Source organism: Corvus hawaiiensis, chromosome 5 (assembly GCF_020740725.1).
Source record: "Corvus hawaiiensis isolate bCorHaw1 chromosome 5, bCorHaw1.pri.cur, whole genome shotgun sequence".
NCBI classification, from domain to species: Eukaryota; Metazoa; Chordata; class Aves; order Passeriformes; family Corvidae; genus Corvus; species Corvus hawaiiensis.
This window is the reverse complement of record NC_063217.1, coordinates 1,647,041-1,662,974: the sequence shown is the minus strand read 5'-3', so window position 1 is coordinate 1,662,974 and position 15,934 is coordinate 1,647,041. Positions and strand designations below refer to the sequence as shown.

At 55.0% G+C, this 15,934-nt stretch overlaps 1 protein-coding gene across 8 annotated transcripts in view; it reads right to left on the bottom strand.

Annotated features, from left to right (window-relative positions):
• EXOC6B (exocyst complex component 6B) overlaps positions 1-15,934 on the bottom strand; it is a 271,080-nt gene that overhangs the window by 10,842 nt on the left and 244,304 nt on the right. The window lies entirely within an intron of this gene.

Here is a 15,934-nt window from a genome sequence, read left to right as displayed (position 1 = left end):
CGGGGTTATTCTGGGTGAGCGCAGCTCCCGGAGCCTGGGAGTCCCAGGTGCTTTCCAGACATCGGTAAGAGAAACCACCAGGCCTTGGCAGCAGGGGAAGGAAAGGGATTAACTCAGCCATCCGTGACAGTCCCTGCTCCAGACCGCCAAAATTCCCACCTGCAGCCCTTCATCTCCACGGATGACCCCACTCCTCCCAGCCAGGTGAGGGACGGGCGAACGACAGCCCAGGCTGCCTAAATGCCCTCTTCCCACACCGCTCCCACCCTTATTGTCCTTAAAAACCAGGTGCTCCCATGCCTTCCCCACATGTGGATCTCCTCACCTCAACGAGGACTTGGCTTCTCCACCCCACCCACAGGGGCACAGCCCGGGATTCCCGGGATGCTGCCTTCACCTCAGCACCGTCCACAGCAGGTTAATTAAGAGCTCCTGCCTTTCCCCCCTCCCAAAGATCCCGTCTTGGAGCGCTGCTGTGACCACTCTATTTGGGGACAGGCTGCCAAGCGCGTGGACGTCTTCATCGCCCGCTCGGCGCGTCCCGGCGCCCACCACCGGAGCCGGGAGAGGCCGGGCCCGTCCCACGGCCAAGTGGGGCCCATAGAGGCCTCATTGTCCCCGCGTCTCCATGGTTTTCCTGGAGGCCCCGGCGCTGTTTAACAACGCATCCTGCCCCGCCAAGAAGGGGATTTAGCTCCTCCGAGACCTCCAGATACAAAACAAAAATGTGCGACAAGATTCTTTTTGACTATGTAGGTCAGGGCAAGGAAAACAAGCTGTCGGGAACAATCCCCCGGGCTGGCGGGGGGGACGGATTAGCTGGGACCTAAGAGGGCTTTTCCAGCCCGGGTCCCGCTCGGCTTTGTCCGGCGGGGCCTTTGTGTTAAACTACAAACCCGAGCTGAACATCATTGGCGGGAGGTTTTTCCAAGGGGCACCTTCGAGAGAGACAACCTTAAATATGATTTCACAGGCGCTTTTCAGGCCGAGCGCCGGGGCCAAAACGCTTCCGCGGGGTTTGGCGGCTGCTGGGAGGAGTCGCATGGTTGTAGAGGCTCAAAGGGAACCCCCACAACGCACCAAAGGCCTCTTGCTGGTGGCCCCTGGAGGCTGAACGTGCCTCAGGCAAATCCCAAACAAAGCCCAATGAGTTCTTGCCATGGAAAGTGCACGGCCGGAGCGGCCAGGTAGCTGTTGGTGGGGAGAGGGGAGAAAGAGCCAGGAGGAAAGGGATGAAGAAAGAAAGGATATAAAGAGGTGAGGATTAGGAAGGAGTTTGGAGAAGATGAGATTAAAACGTTGGGAATTGTTCTGGCAGAGGCTCAGGAGCAGTGCTGGAGCTTAGAGGGACACGAAGCTGCTCCCAGGGCTGGAGCCCCTCTGCTCTGGATCAGGCTGGGAGAGCTGGGAATGTTCCCCTGGAGAAGGGAAGGAGCCAGGGAGAGCTGCGAGCCCCTTGCAGGGCCTAAAGGGGCTCCAGGAGAGCTGCAGAGGGACTGGGGCCAAGGCCTGGAGGGCCAGGAGGCAGGGAATGGCTTCCCACTGCCAGAGAAACTCCAGTGACCTGGAACCATCGGCAGCGGCTCTACACAAGCCCAGGTGTTGCCCAGGTGGCCAAGAAGGCCAAGGGCACCTGGGCTGTCCCGGCACCAGGGTGGCAGCAGGACCAGGGCACACCTCAAATCCTGGGGCAGTTTTGGGCCTCTTCCACCAAGAGAGACCCTGAGGGGCTGGAGCTGTCCAGGGAGGGGAACGGGGCTGGGAAGGGGCTGGAGAATTCCTGAGGGAGCTGGGGAAGGGGCTCAGGCTGGAGCAAAGGAGGCTCAGGGGGGACCTTGTGGCTCTGCACAAGTCCCTGACAGGAGGGGGCAGCCGGGGGGGTCGGGCTCTGCTGGCAGGGAACAGGGACAGGAGGAGAGGGAACGGCCTCAGGCTGGGCCAGGGCAGGCTCAGGGTGGATATTGGGAATATTCCTCTTGGAAAGGGCTGTCCAGGCCTGGCAGGGGTGGAGTCCCCATCCCTGGAGGGATTTCGGAGCCCTGTGGATGTGGCACTGGGGACACAGGGCAGTGGTGGCCCCGGCAGAGCTGAATGAAGGCTGGACTCCATCTCTGAGCGCTTTCCCAGCCTCACTGATTCCATGACTCCCAACGCTCCCACCTCAGCCTGGACCTTCCCGGAGCTCTCCCAGAGCCAGGCTCCCCCCGGGTGCCTCCCGACAGTGACAGATGGGCTGTGTATTTTCCAACTGTTTGCCCACATCCATCTTTTTTGGCTCGGCAGGTCCGAGGACGGCCGGGGCCGGCACCTTTGGCCCCGGCTGCCGGCGCTCCCAGCCCGGCCGTGGGTCGCGCTCCGGAGGGGAGAGGTCCTGCAGGAGGAAGCCCGAAGGCTCAGGGAGAGCTGCCTCCAGACGATTTATCTGTCACATAAATGTGGTTTTATTGGTTTTACTGCTTCAACTTTTCACCTCTGCTGCTAAATCTGAACGGGCCGAGGGGGAAAGAAAAGAAAGGGAAAGGAAAAAGCCGGCGGCGCGGGGCTGCCGCGGGTCTGCCGGGGGAGTTTCCAAATCAAATATGCAAATACCATTAATTCTTTAAACTGGAGTCTCCCTTTCAAGGCCATAAATCAAACTCGACAGCACATCCACTGTGGGGTGGGGGGGAAGGAAAAGGAGAGGAGGGAAAGGGAAAGGAGAGGAGGGAAAGGGAAGAAAGAGGAGGGAAAAATAAAGAGGAGCTTTCACCACGATGATGTGGGAGTGGGATAAGATCAGGAAGCTGCAGACACGCTCAGGGCTGGGGACCTGCAGCTTCCTGGAGTTCCAGGAACACCTTGAGCAGGAGCAGGGAGAGGTGCAGGTGGAGCTTTATAAAAATGGGGAAGTGGAGGATAATTTAAATAAAATGCTGAAAGAAAGGTGCTAAAAAGAAATTAAAATCCTATATATACACATAGAGGCGCTTGTATTCAAAGTGAAATCAGAATTCAAGAGAAGGAAATGCTGGAATGAAAGAATTAAACCGGGAGCCGGTTCCCAGCCCTGCCCCAGGCTCCCCTAGGAAGAACTTTCCCCCCATTTCATGGAATCGTTTAAACTGGAAAAGACCTTTCACATCATCAAGTCCAACCACCAGCTCTACCTCAAAACCACTTCCTTTCCACCCCCCTTGCAATGTCACCACCTCAAACTCTTCAAAAACGTCCTCTTTATCCAAGCAGACAAATTTTTATGCCCCTCGCCTCAAGCACAGGGAGAGGATGGCTGGAAGGTCCCTGCAGGAGGACACCAGGCCACCGTTTGACTCCGCGTCCCCCTCCAGATGCGAAGGAGAGCGGGGACAGTTTGTTCTGTCTGACGACAGAATCTGGATCAAATCCTCCCAGCCAAGCCAGGAGTACTGGAATGTGAATCCAAACTGATTCCAAACACAGCCTGCGAGCCCTGCCAGAGCTCCTGGAACCGGATCAAAGCCACCACCGGCCTTTGCACGCTTGCGCCCGTGTCAGCCATGGAATCGTGGGATGGTTTGGGTGGGAAGGGGCCTTAAAGCCCACCCAGATCCAACCCCCACGGGCAGGGACACCTCCCACTGTCCCAGGCTGCTCCAAGCCCCAATGTCCAGCCTGGCCTTGGGCACTGCCAGGGATCCAGGGGCTGTGAGTGCCCCGTGTGACCCAGCATCCCCCAACAGGGAATTGCACCAAAAGCTCCTGACCTGCAGGAAATTCCCATGGGAATGCACCAGTTTTGCCAGGAAAAGGGAAGGGATTCGGTTGCGTAAGAGACGTCCCCTCATCGTGGTTTTCCAGCCCTTTAGGGGTGGCTACGAGGAGGAGGAGGAGGAGGAGGAGGAGGAGGAGGAGGTGGAGAAGGAGGAGGAGGAAGATCTCTCTTCTCAAGGAGCAAAGGCTCCAAGGTGCCACAGGAAAGGTTCGATCTCCACACAAGAAAGAAATTCCTTGGAGTGAGACCCATCTTCCACTGGGACAACTTCCCTGTGGATGTGCTGGAGACCCCATTGCTGGAGGCTTTTGGGATGCACGACAGGGTTCCTTCCAGGCGCTCCTTCCCCACACCGGGCTGGACCAGATGAGCCCTCAAGGTCCCTTCTAACCAGGGTGGTTCTGGGATTCCATCCCAGAAAAATCCACCCCTTCCCTCTGATCCACCATCAGATTTCCTCCCAGGGACAGGGCGGAGCACCAAGATGGAGTTGGTGGGACTGGATGGATTTGGATTCCACCAAGATGGATTGGAGAGGACTTTCCTCTGCCGGTACCATCCCAGCAGATGAGATGGCGCCAGGGTTGGTGGGGAACATTCCATAGAGAACCAAACCTTTCCTTCAACAAAAGCCTAAATTAGGGAATTCTTGTGTCCCTGAGGATGCTCAGCACCATTTCAGTCCTCGTTTCTCCAAGCACACCCAGCCGGGCCGAGGTCTCCTCGCGGTGGGATTCTGGGGACACTCAGATCCCCGCGGGAGGGACGCCGATGCCACGTGGTTATGGCCAAGTGCTTGTGATGAGTTTTATGGGGCATGAAAAAGCAGGAATTCAGTCCGTTTGGTGCTTTCCCAGCTGGAAGCAGCACTCCTGCCCTGAACCCTGCTGAGGGCCATGTCCAAGTCCCTGAGTGCCCGCTCTGGTTTTCCGGGGAAGAAGGAGGGAATGGTTTCAGAACCAAGGTGAAAACAGCTCTCCAAGCTCCATTATCCCTCCTTAGCCTCACAACCACTGTCTGATGTTCCTCCTCGCAGTGCTCTTGCTGCCTGGAATGAACAACCTTTGACCCAACACCTTCCACAAACCGGCCCTGCTTTGATTTGTACCAGATCGCGCCTCCAACTCCGAAACCTTGGAAGAAACTTCCTTCAAGCAGCTCCTTGCCCTGTCTGGACATCGCAGCTCCTCAGCAGAAGTGACAACGAGAGGCTGCACTTGTGTCCCACCACTGTCCACCTGGAGGACAGGACAAGATGCTCCAGTGGGACACAAAACAGTGGTCGGACCCGGTCCTGCTGGGGACTTCCGAAAAAGACACAAAACTATGGAAAACCGGTGGCAATTCCCAGTGCGTCCACATCCAGAACCCATCCCACTGCTGGTGGAGCAGCCCCTTCCACCCGCCAGCAGGGAATTGTTATGGACGACAAAAACCCAAGGAGCTTCCAGCAGCAGCAGCCATGGACAAGCGCAGCCCAAATAATTTATTTTGGGGAGGTTTTAATTCCGCCTCGTGGGAAAGGAATACTGAAAGAGAAAGAAACATTCCGACCCCTGGGAAGACGTGGGGTTCGGACAATAGCGTTCCCAAAGAGAAAAGGCACCAGGAATTGGAACATGATGTTTGTTGTTGAATTGTGAAAGGCACGGAGGGGGAAATCGTGGCCTAAGTGAAAACAGGAGCAGAGCTGTCATTGGTTTCACTGGAAAAGAGGATTTGCTCTGGGAATTGGGGGTCCTTGGGGTGAGGGGCTGGAGAGCACCCGCAGGGAATTGGTGATGGACAAGGAAAGGGATCCACACACGGAGCACAGGGAAGGTAAATCTTAATTTAGGTGCTCCCCAGACCTGGATTTCTGGGAATTATTACAGATCCAAGAGTCCTGCTTGGACCTCTCCATGAGACAACAACCACCCCAAGTGACACCTCCAGGTCTCCTGGGATGTCCCACCCAGGGGACAGAACCAATTCCAAGCTCCTCGCCTCACATTTAACTGGGTTGATCTTGCAAGTTAAAAGCATCAATTTAATTTGGTTTTTTCTCTTTTTATCTGCAAAAGTCAAACAGTTCCTGGGGAAAAAAAAAGAATCCAGGAGAGGAATCTGCTGGAAGGATTTATGGCAGCGAGGATAGTTTGTAATGGAGAGAGGTTTGAGACCAACAAAACCCAAATCTGTCCAGCCTGGATTATTTTCAGCTTCACATTATTGCCTGTTTATAGGTTCCTGTATTCCTGATAGCCCAGATTTCCAGGGAAAGGGCTCCACAAAGCTTTTTGCACAGAGAGATCTCCCGGCTTTCCAGCTGCAAACATTCATCGTTTATTGGGAGGAAAACCTCTGGCTTTCCACCTCTGGCTTTCCACCTGCTTTGAAGCCACGCTGGAATTACACGGGGTTGACTTTTCTCCTCTTCCCGAAGGAATTTCTTCCAAGGGCCTCGTTAAAACCTCAGAAAATTTGTGTTTCTGGGCACCAGGAGCGGCCGAGGGAGCCTGGAGCAAAGGAGGCACAGCTCCCTGACAGGAGGGGGCAGCTGGGGGGAATTCAGGATCTTATCCCAAGGAACAGGGACGGGAGGAGAGGGAACGGCCTCAAGTTGTGCAAGGTTGGATACTGGGAAAATTCCTTCCTGCAAAGGGCTGGCCAGAGGGGACGCTGAGGATCAGCATCACCACGTGTGGGGTGACAGCTCTGGAAAGTCCCCCCAAGCCGCACTCCCGGCCTGGCTTTAGTCACCCGCTGGATCTTTGCCCGCAGGGAAAGCTCCGCTAAATTCTAGGGAAATCCCGAGTTTCTCTCACCATGGCACAGCCCTTGGAAAATAAAAAAAAAGAAACAAGGCCTGAAAACGATTTGGTGCAAAACCCCTGGGATTCCAACGTTTCGGGATGGCAGCAGCCCTTCCCAGCGATAACACCCCGACAGGGGGATTTTATGAATGGCCACGGGAACAAAAGGAAACGGAGCTGCTGGATTTAGTGGCCAATTTGCACTCCTAAAAATAATCCCTTGGACTCATCCCATTCTCCAGGCAGGTTCACAAGTTTGCAGGGAAGGCTGGGCCCGGAGACGGGCGGATTTCCACCCTCCGGACCCTCCGACGACACACGGGGACAATACTGGGCGGGAGCCAGGAGGAATGAAAGAGCCTCGGAAGAGCGTTCCGCAGGGAATTCCGCTATTGAATAACACTTGGCTTTTCCATTGAACCGCCACAAAGAGGGATTCATTCCCAAGGCAAAGATGTCTCCTGTAGCAGCATCCCCCAGATCGGGTTCTGGTGGAGCTGCACCCAGCGAGGACGGGGCTGGATAAATCCTCTGGCATCAGCATCCAACGCCATAGGGGAGAAATTCGGGATGTGATGCTTGGAAAGCACTCAGGGTGTAGGGAATTGTCCTTGGAGGCATTTTTGAAGGTGTTTCGGGGAGGAGAAGGTGCATTTTGGAGAAGCTCCGTGGTTGGGAGATGATGGCTCCATGCTCAGGGTACCCCATCATACAGAATTCCTTTTCCACTGCTGCATTCCAGGTGTCCATGGCCTCCTGGGTTTCCCTACCTGACTCACATGTCCAAATCAGTGGCTCCAAAGAAAACGTAAGAAAATAACGTGGAAAATCCCAATATTTCAGGAGCAGACAATCCTTTAGTCAGGGAAGAGCAACCACGAGCACAAAGCACAAAACCCCCGAACACAGGAAAGGGCTTCAGAGGGGAGAAATCAGGAACTGTCCAAATAAACCTAGGGGAAACCACCTCCAGCATCATCCCAGCTGGGAAAAAATCATCCCCAAAAAGGGAAAAGAACCAATCACTCCAATGCCACTTTTCCAGGAGGCAGCATTCCCAAGTCACGGACGGAGCAGCTTTGGGGCCGGGAGGGGTCAGTGCCGCCCGTCAGCAGCAGAGCCAGGCACTGCAGGGAGCAGGAGACACCGAACCACGCTCCGGGACCGACGGAGCCCAGAGGGTGCCACCAGCACCAGCCTGGGACACCCAGACCCCGCGGCCAGGGGCATTTCCCCTCTGAGGGGTCCCACCAGCAGCGGGGAGCAGGGACGGCTGAGCCAAGAAATCCTGAGGGCTCCTCCTTTGCATGGTGACAAAACCCCGTGAGATTCGTGAGACGTGAACCGAACCTCTCCGGACATCCCAAAAACCACCGGCATCACCTCTCCGAGCCCCACGGGGCCGAGCACTCCACGCTTCGCTTTCCTGCTGCTGCTCAGCTGATGCCAAACCCTCTGCAAAGTTGCATTTTTCTCGTGTTTACACGTTAAAAAGGGGCTAAAAAAAAAAAAGGATAAAAAAAGGAGGTGACCTCTTGCTCACCCCGGGCGGGCTGTGAGGAGCCGCCGCTGCCTTCACCTCCGGCTGAACTTCCAGATTATCTCAGCCAAGATTCACCTTGCACTGAACTTGTACCCGGAGCACGGCACAGTCACGGAGCCCTGATTAAACATTGCAGCACCACGGGGCCATAAATTTATACATTTAATGAGGATTAGCGGCGCTTCCTCCTGCCCTCCTCGGGCTGGGGAGTGCTGGGAGCACTGGGAAGCGATGGCAACGCTGGGAAGCGCTCCCCAGCGCGGGTTAAGACGTGGAAAAGCTGGGAATACGAGGGAGATGGAGCAGCTCCTGTGCTGTTCCCTGCCACGAGCTGTGCACGGAACCCGGGGCAAATCCCACAGGAGCAACCACGGAACGACCCGTGGAGGGCTTGCGCCACTTCCCGCCTGAAAAACACCAGAAAAAGGCAAAAATGCTGTGGGACACGGCGCTCCAGGAGCCCGTGGGTGCCTTCGCCCAGCAGGAAACCATCCGCAGGCCGTGGCCTCCTAAACTCTGGCTGCCCTCTTCCCACCGAGCGCCGCATCCCAGCGCCGTCCTCCCGTCTCTTTTCCAGGACGGACGCGTGACGGGAGGCAGCGGCGGCCTCCTCCTCCTCCTCCTCCTCCTCCTCCTCCTCCTCCTCCTCCTCCTCCTCCTCCTCCTCCTGCTCCTCCTGTCCCAGCTGCCACGGAGGGAACGGGAGAGCTCCGCGCTCGCCGACGCCGGCCGGGGTCACTCGGCCGCGCCAGGGGAGAACGTCTGGGCGGCGAAATGGATCCGCTCAAGTTCAAGTGCTTGGAATGCCTCCCTCTTTTTTTTTTTTTTTTCCTGAAGAAACTAAACTAATACATCCCTGCTTTTCCTGATAACTTCCTCCTTTCCCTCGGAGGTTTTGTTTAGCAGATCCATTGTTCTCAGCCAGCCTTGCCCTGGGGTCCAATTTGAGAGCGTTCTCATTTTTCCCCCTATGTAAGCGATGCTTATTTCTTTAAGCTCCACTGTAAACACAAAGCGCACGGCAGAGCCCTGGCCTGGCTTTGCAGGAGGCAGCCTCGGCTCTGGAACTGCTCCGCCGTGGGGTTTTTTTATTGGAAACAAAAGGATTGGGTCTCCTTGCTCCAAGGAGTCAAACACCTGCGGGATGCGGGAACCCGCGGGTGGTCCGGCGGCTCCGTGACCCTTTTCTGCTTCCAGAAATGTGGCTTTGCTAATTTAAGACTTCTTGATTGTTCATTAGGGGCAAGGGCTGAGGCAGCAGGACCCTCTGGAGGTGGCCTGAAGGGCCTTGGGGTGCTCAGGGTGAAGGAGAAGCCACCAGGGTGTCCCCTGGGAGGGGTGGCACAGGGGGAAAAATAGAAACTAAAATATAAAATAAATCCTTGGAAGAGGGGAGAGTGCCTTGGACGGTTCCAGGGACACGCCAGGAGATGGGATTTGGGAAGGATGGGTGATGAGGCCACCACTGCCCCGTGTCCCCAGGTGCCACATCCACAGGGCTTTAAATCCCTCCAGGGATGGGGACTCCACCCCTGCCAAGGCTGGACAGCCCTTTCCAAGAGGAATATTCCCAATATCCACCCTGAGCCTGCCCTGGCCCAGCCTGAGGCCGTTCCCTCTCCTCCTGTCCCTGTTCCCTGCCAGCAGAGCCCGACCCCCCCGGCTGCCCCCTCCTGTCAGGGACTTGTGCAGAGCCACAAGGTCCCCCCTGAGCCTCCTTTGCTCCAGCCTGAGCCCCTTCCCAGCTCCCTCAGGAATTCTCCAGCCCCTTCCCAGCTCCCTCAGGAATTCTCCAGCCCCTTCCCAGCTCCTGGAACAGGTTTCCCAAAGAAGTGCCTCATCCCTGGGAGTGTCCCAGACCAGGCTGGATGGGGCTTGGAGCACACTGGGATAGGGAAGGTGAGGAAGGGGGTGGAACCAGGTCCTTTAAGGTCCCTTCCCACCCAACCCATTCCATGATTCCATGGTGAAAGAGGAGGATTTCACGTTCCACTCATGCCAGGTCTGCCTGGGAGCATGGCCAGCCCCTCTCCCCCTCCACAAACCTCCTCCTCCGGAGAAAATCCCGAGTTTATTTGAACCTGTTCCCTTTTTGGTGGATCCGAACCGTTTCAGGAATTTGGAATTTGCAAGGAACGAAAGCGTGGAGTTAAAAACTCCAGTGGAGAACGTGCCGCACTTTTGGCAACCTAGAAAAAACTCCTGGATCACCCAAGCCCGGCTCCTAATTCATTAAAAGCCCCAAATCCTACAGGACACATATTCCTGGGATTAAAATGATGCTGAGCAGCAGCTGAGGCAGGATTTGATGCCGGGGCTGCACCCACCAGACGGCCCCGGGCACGGGGAGCCCCGGCAGGATTTATGGGTATTTGTTGGAGATAAAAGCAGCCCAAGAACCTCTGGAAAACAAAAGCCAAGGCTTTTTCCTTGGAGTGTCACAGTAACCCCTGGACGGCCCCGCGCTCATTGTCACAGCCCTGGAAAGGTACAAACAAAGGGAACTTTGGGTGCCAAGAGCTGGAGCAGGAGGGAGAGGAGCAGCCCGGCGGCCGCGAAATTCCCTTTGCGGCGACTCCCGGGGCAGCAATCCCGGGAAGAAACGGTTTAAAATGAGCACGAGGAGTTCTCGCCCCATTCCAAAGCGATTCCTGGGGGGAAAGGCGATGAGGGAGGAGGGTGGAGTCCCCCGGGACTGGGGAATTCGACACCAGGGCGGTGATGGGGGAAGAATAAAAAGTCCCTTTTGGGGTTAAAAATGCCCTTTAAGAACATTTTTGAGGCTGGAAATCTGAGGGTTTGGAGTGGGAGTGGTTCCCAAAGGATGGGATGGATGCCAAAAAAGTTCTGGTTAAGGATAAGGTCCACAGGTGTTCCCTAAATCTGATGCTCCTCCTGCCCCAAAGATCAGCAGTATCTCCAAGAAAGGTGTTTTCCAGAATTCTGGGGAATGAAGGCAATTTCGAAATGGAAGAAAACTGCTCTGGGGAGGTTGGAGTAAGTATGGAAGGGGGGAAAAGGGAGAAAAAATTAAAATGAAGGAAAGAAGGAAAGAAGGAAAGAAGGAAAGAGAAAAAGAAAGAAAGAAAGAAAGAAAGAAAGAAAGAAAGAAAGAAAGAAAGAAAGAAAGAAAGAAAGAAAGAAAGAAAGAAAGAAAGAAAGAAAGAAAGAAAGAAAGAAAGAAAGAAAGAAAGAAAGAAAGAAAGAAAAAAGGCAGAAAAGAAAGAAGAAGGAAAAAGGAAGAAGAAAAGCAGGAAGGAAAAAAAGAAGGGAAAACGAAAACAAAAGATGAAAAACCAGAAAAAGAAAAAAGCAACAAGGAAATGAAAGAAAAATGAAGCAAAAAAAAAAAAAACAAACCAAAGGAAAAGGGAAGGAGGGAAAAAGAAAAGGGAAAACAGGGAAAATAAATTAAAGATTAGGAAAAGAAAAAAAAAAGGAAAATGAGAAGACAGGAAATAAAAATAATAGCAATGAAAAAAATCCCAAGAGATTTAATGTAGATGGAATTTCAGAGGAGGAGGATTTGCCAAAGCAGACCCAAACTCATCCATGGAACCCTCATCTGCCACCTGGATTTGGGAACGAAAGTCAAGGATCTGCCACCGGGATTTGGCACCAAGTCAGGGATCTGGCACTGGGATTTGGGCACTGGAATCAGGGATCTGTCACTGGGATTTGGGAACCAGAATCAGGGATCTGGCACTGGGATTTGGGCACTGGAATAAGGGATCTGTCACTGGGATTTGGGCACCAGAATCAGGGATCTGCCACTGGGATTTGGGCACCAAGTCAGGGATCTGCCACTGGGATTTGGGCACCAGAGTCTGGGATCTGGCACCGGGATTCCCTGGAATCAGGGATCTGTCACTGGGATTTGGGCACCAGAATCAGGGATCTGTCACTGGGATTTGGGCACTGGAATCAGGGACCTGGCACCGGGATTCCGTGGAATCGGGGATCTGGCACTGGGATTCCCTGGAATCAGGGATCTGGCACTGGGATTCCCTGCAATCGGGGATCTGGCACCGGGATTCCCTGGAATCAGGGATCTGGCACCGGGATTCCCTGCAATCGGGGATCTGGCACCGGGATTCTCTGCAATCAGGGACCTGGCACTGGGATTCCCTGCAATCGGGGATCTGGCACCGGGATTCCCTGCAATCGGGGATCTGGCACTGGGATTCCCTGCAATCGGGGATCTGGCACCGGGATTCCCTGCAATCGGGGATCTGGCACCGGGATTCCCTGCAGTCAGGGATCTGGCACTGGGATTCCCTGCAATCGGGGATCTGGCACCGGGATTCCCTGCAATCGGGGATCTGGCACTGGGATTCCCTGCAATCAGGGATCTGGCACCGGGATTCCCTGCAATCGGGGATCTGGCACTGGGATTCCCTGCAATCAGGGATCTGGCACCGGGATTCCCTGGAATCAGGGATCTGGCACTGGGATTCCCTGCAATCGGGGATCTGGCACCGGATTCCCTGCAATCGGGGATCTGGCACTGGGATTCCCTGCAGTCAGGGATCTGGCACCGGGATTCCCTGGAATCAGGGATCTGGCACCGGGATTCCCTGCAATCGGGGATCTGGCACCGGGATTCCCTGCAGTCAGGGATCTGGCACCGGGATTCCCTGGAATCGGGGATCTGGCACCGGGATTCCCTGCAGTCAGGGATCTGGCACTGGGATTCCCTGCAATCGGGGATCTGGCACCGGGATTCCCTGGAATCGGGGATCTGGCACCGGGATTCCCTGCAGTCAGGGATCTGGCACCGGGATTCCCTGCAATCGGGGATCTGGCACTGGGATTCCCTGCAGTCAGGGATCTGGCACTGGGATTCCCTGCAATCAGGGACCTGGCACTGGGATTCCCTGCAGTCAGGGATCTGGCACTGGGATTCCCTGCAATCGGGGATCTGGCACCGGGATTCCCTGCAGTCAGGGATCTGGCACTGGGATTCCCTGCAATCAGGGACCTGGCACTGGGATTCCCTGCAGTCAGGGATCTGGCACTGGGATTCCCTGCAATCGGGGATCTGGCACCGGGATTCCCTGCAATCGGGGATCTGGCACTGGGATTCCCTGCAATCGGGGATCTGGCACTGGGATTCCCTGCAGTCAGGGATCTGGCACTGGGATTCCCTGCAATCGAGGATCTGGCACCGGGATTCTCTGCAATCGGGGATCTGGCACTGGGATTCCCTGCAATCGGGGATCTGGCACCGGGATTCCCTGCAGTCAGGGATCTGGCACCGGGATTCCCTGCAATCAGGGATCTGGCACTGGGATTCCCTGCAGTCAGGGATCTGGCACCGGGATTCCCTGCAATCAGGGATCTGGCACCCGGGATTCCCTGCAGTCAGGGATCTGGCACCGGGATTCCCTGCAATCAGGGATCTGGCACTGGGATTCCCTGCAGTCAGGGATCTGGCACCGGGATTCCCTGCAATCGGGGATCTGGCACCGGGATTCCCTGCAATCGGGGATCTGGCACTGGGATTCCCTGGAATCGGGGATCTGGCACCGGGATTGCCTGGAATCGGGGATCTGGCACCGGGATTCCCTGCAGTCAGGGATCTGGCACCGGGATTCCCTGCAATCGGGGATCTGGCACCGGGATTCCCTGCAATCGGGGATCTGGCACCGGGACTCGGGCGCTGAACTCCCGGTTCCAGGTCTGGTGGAGCCACCGACTCCCGCCTCTCTCGGGATGGCCACCGATGGATAAAACGCTCCAAACCCAGCAAAGCCCATCCAGAATTTGTCCAGCTCGCGTGACCTCAGTGAACTCAGCCTAGACTAAGCCCAGCTCAGCTTTAAGCCCAGCCTAAGAAGTCTCGCTAAGCCAAACCCCTTTTCAGGGCATTTTCCACCCAAACCGAGGCCTGTGTGTTTCCATCATGGTTTTGTTGCCTCATTCCCCCCTTCCCAGCACGTTTTCCTGGCAGGAAGGAGCAGCAGCCGGGCCAAGCCGTCTGCTGGCCCTTCCCTGAGCTCCAGCGGCGGCGTTGGAGACAAATAAATTTGTCTTTATTTACCCCAAACGTGTTTATTTTCTCCTTCCCTTCTAATTTGGTTATTGTTTGATAGGAACATAAAGCAGAAGCCCCGATCGATGACAGAGGCTCCCAACCCAAGGGTTCCTTGGAAACTTCCTTGGGGTTGTTGGAACGTTTCGGAGGGGTTATGAACTCCTTAAACAAACAGCTGAGGTCATTGTTAGTCACAAAAAAAAAAAAAAAAAAAAAAAAACAACAAAAAAAGGGAATTATTTCAGGAAATAAAAAAAAAAAAAAAGCAGGATTAAAGCTGCAGCCAGAAGCTGCTCCCAGAGAAAGGATCGGGCCGGGGGATGGCGAAATCCGGGGCAAAACCGTCACGGAACCACGAGCCTGGCCCTGCTTTTGCAGCTGCTGTTCCAAACCTCTCTCTCCACGTTTTTAAGGTGTCAAATCCTCATCAAATCCTTCTCGCAGGACTCAAAGTCAGAGATCCCTACCCCGGTTCCAAGGGTCATTGTCTGGGAATGGGAATGGGAATGGGAATGGGAAGGGAAGGGAAGGGAAGGGAAGGGAAGGGAAGGGAAGGGAAGGATCCAACAAAGCCAGTGGATGCCAGAGTGACTCCATCCAAATTCATGGATACAACACCTGGACATCCATAAATTCAGGCACAGGGAAGGAGTGGGATCTGAGCACGTTGGAAAAGCAAAGGAGAGAGGCCTCTTATCCCACACATTCCAGGCAGAAGGAAGAGCCTGCCTGGCTGCCTCTACCCCAGCCCCCTCGCATCCCCTGATCCACGTGGGACAGAATTCCATCCATGCCAGAGGCGATGGCTCCACTGGTTCCATTTCCAGTGCCAGGGGTATCAGGATTCCCACTGGGCAGGATTGCTCGCACCCCTGGGTGAGCCTGGGAGCTCCGGAGATCCCAGAGCTCCGCTGTGATCCCGGGAAGGATGGGATCCGCTTCCCACCTCCAGCAGATCCAGCTGGGGCATCCCAAATATCCAAGCCAGGAGAAGATGGATGCACGGAAAACTCCTTGGAATGGAGACATTCCTGTTTTATGCTGCTGCTCATCCCTCCTTGTTGCTAACGAGGCTCTCCCCGGCCTCATTTCTCATTCCTGCTTTCTCCCACTTTTCTTCTGCCTTTGTGCCTCCCCTCTCTGTGTCTCATCCTCTTTTTTCCTTAAAAAAATCCCTGTTTTCTGCACGGCCCCAAAACCCCCTGAGCCTGCCCAGACAGAAACATGAATAAAATACAGAGGGAATTCAAAAAGAGAGGGAAAATTAAAAATAAATAAAAGCCAAGCAAGCTCCTGGCAGGTGCCGAGCTCTCCTTGTGCTCCAAGAGGAATTTTTCATGACATCCCATCACTTATTTAGGCTGTGGCTCCGTGACCTCCCGCATTTCCCTGCATTCCAACGAGGGATTGGCAGCTCCTCTGCCCATCCAAATCCCAGCCCAGCCCTGGGATGGGCAAAAAAAACCTCCAGGAAATAAAAAATATTTAAGGAATTGATTGGACAACTGATCAACGGGAATCATATGGGGAATCTATGCCCCAGTTTAGGAAAAACAGGAAGGAAAAAGGAAAATCCTCGTGGATGGAGAAGATGTGGGAGGAAGGTCAGTGAAGTGGGAATCCAAGGGGTTTTTATTCCTCTGCTTGGTCCGATGGCGAAAGCAGGAGGGAAAAGACAGGATGGGCAAGAGGGAAAAGCAAAGGTGCTTTGGAATCACAGAAACACGGAATTGTTTGGGTTGGAAAAGATCCGTAAGAGCATCGAGTCCAGCAGTGCCCAGCAGTGCCCAGCAGTGCCCAGGCCAGCACTGCCCTGTGTCCCCAGTGCC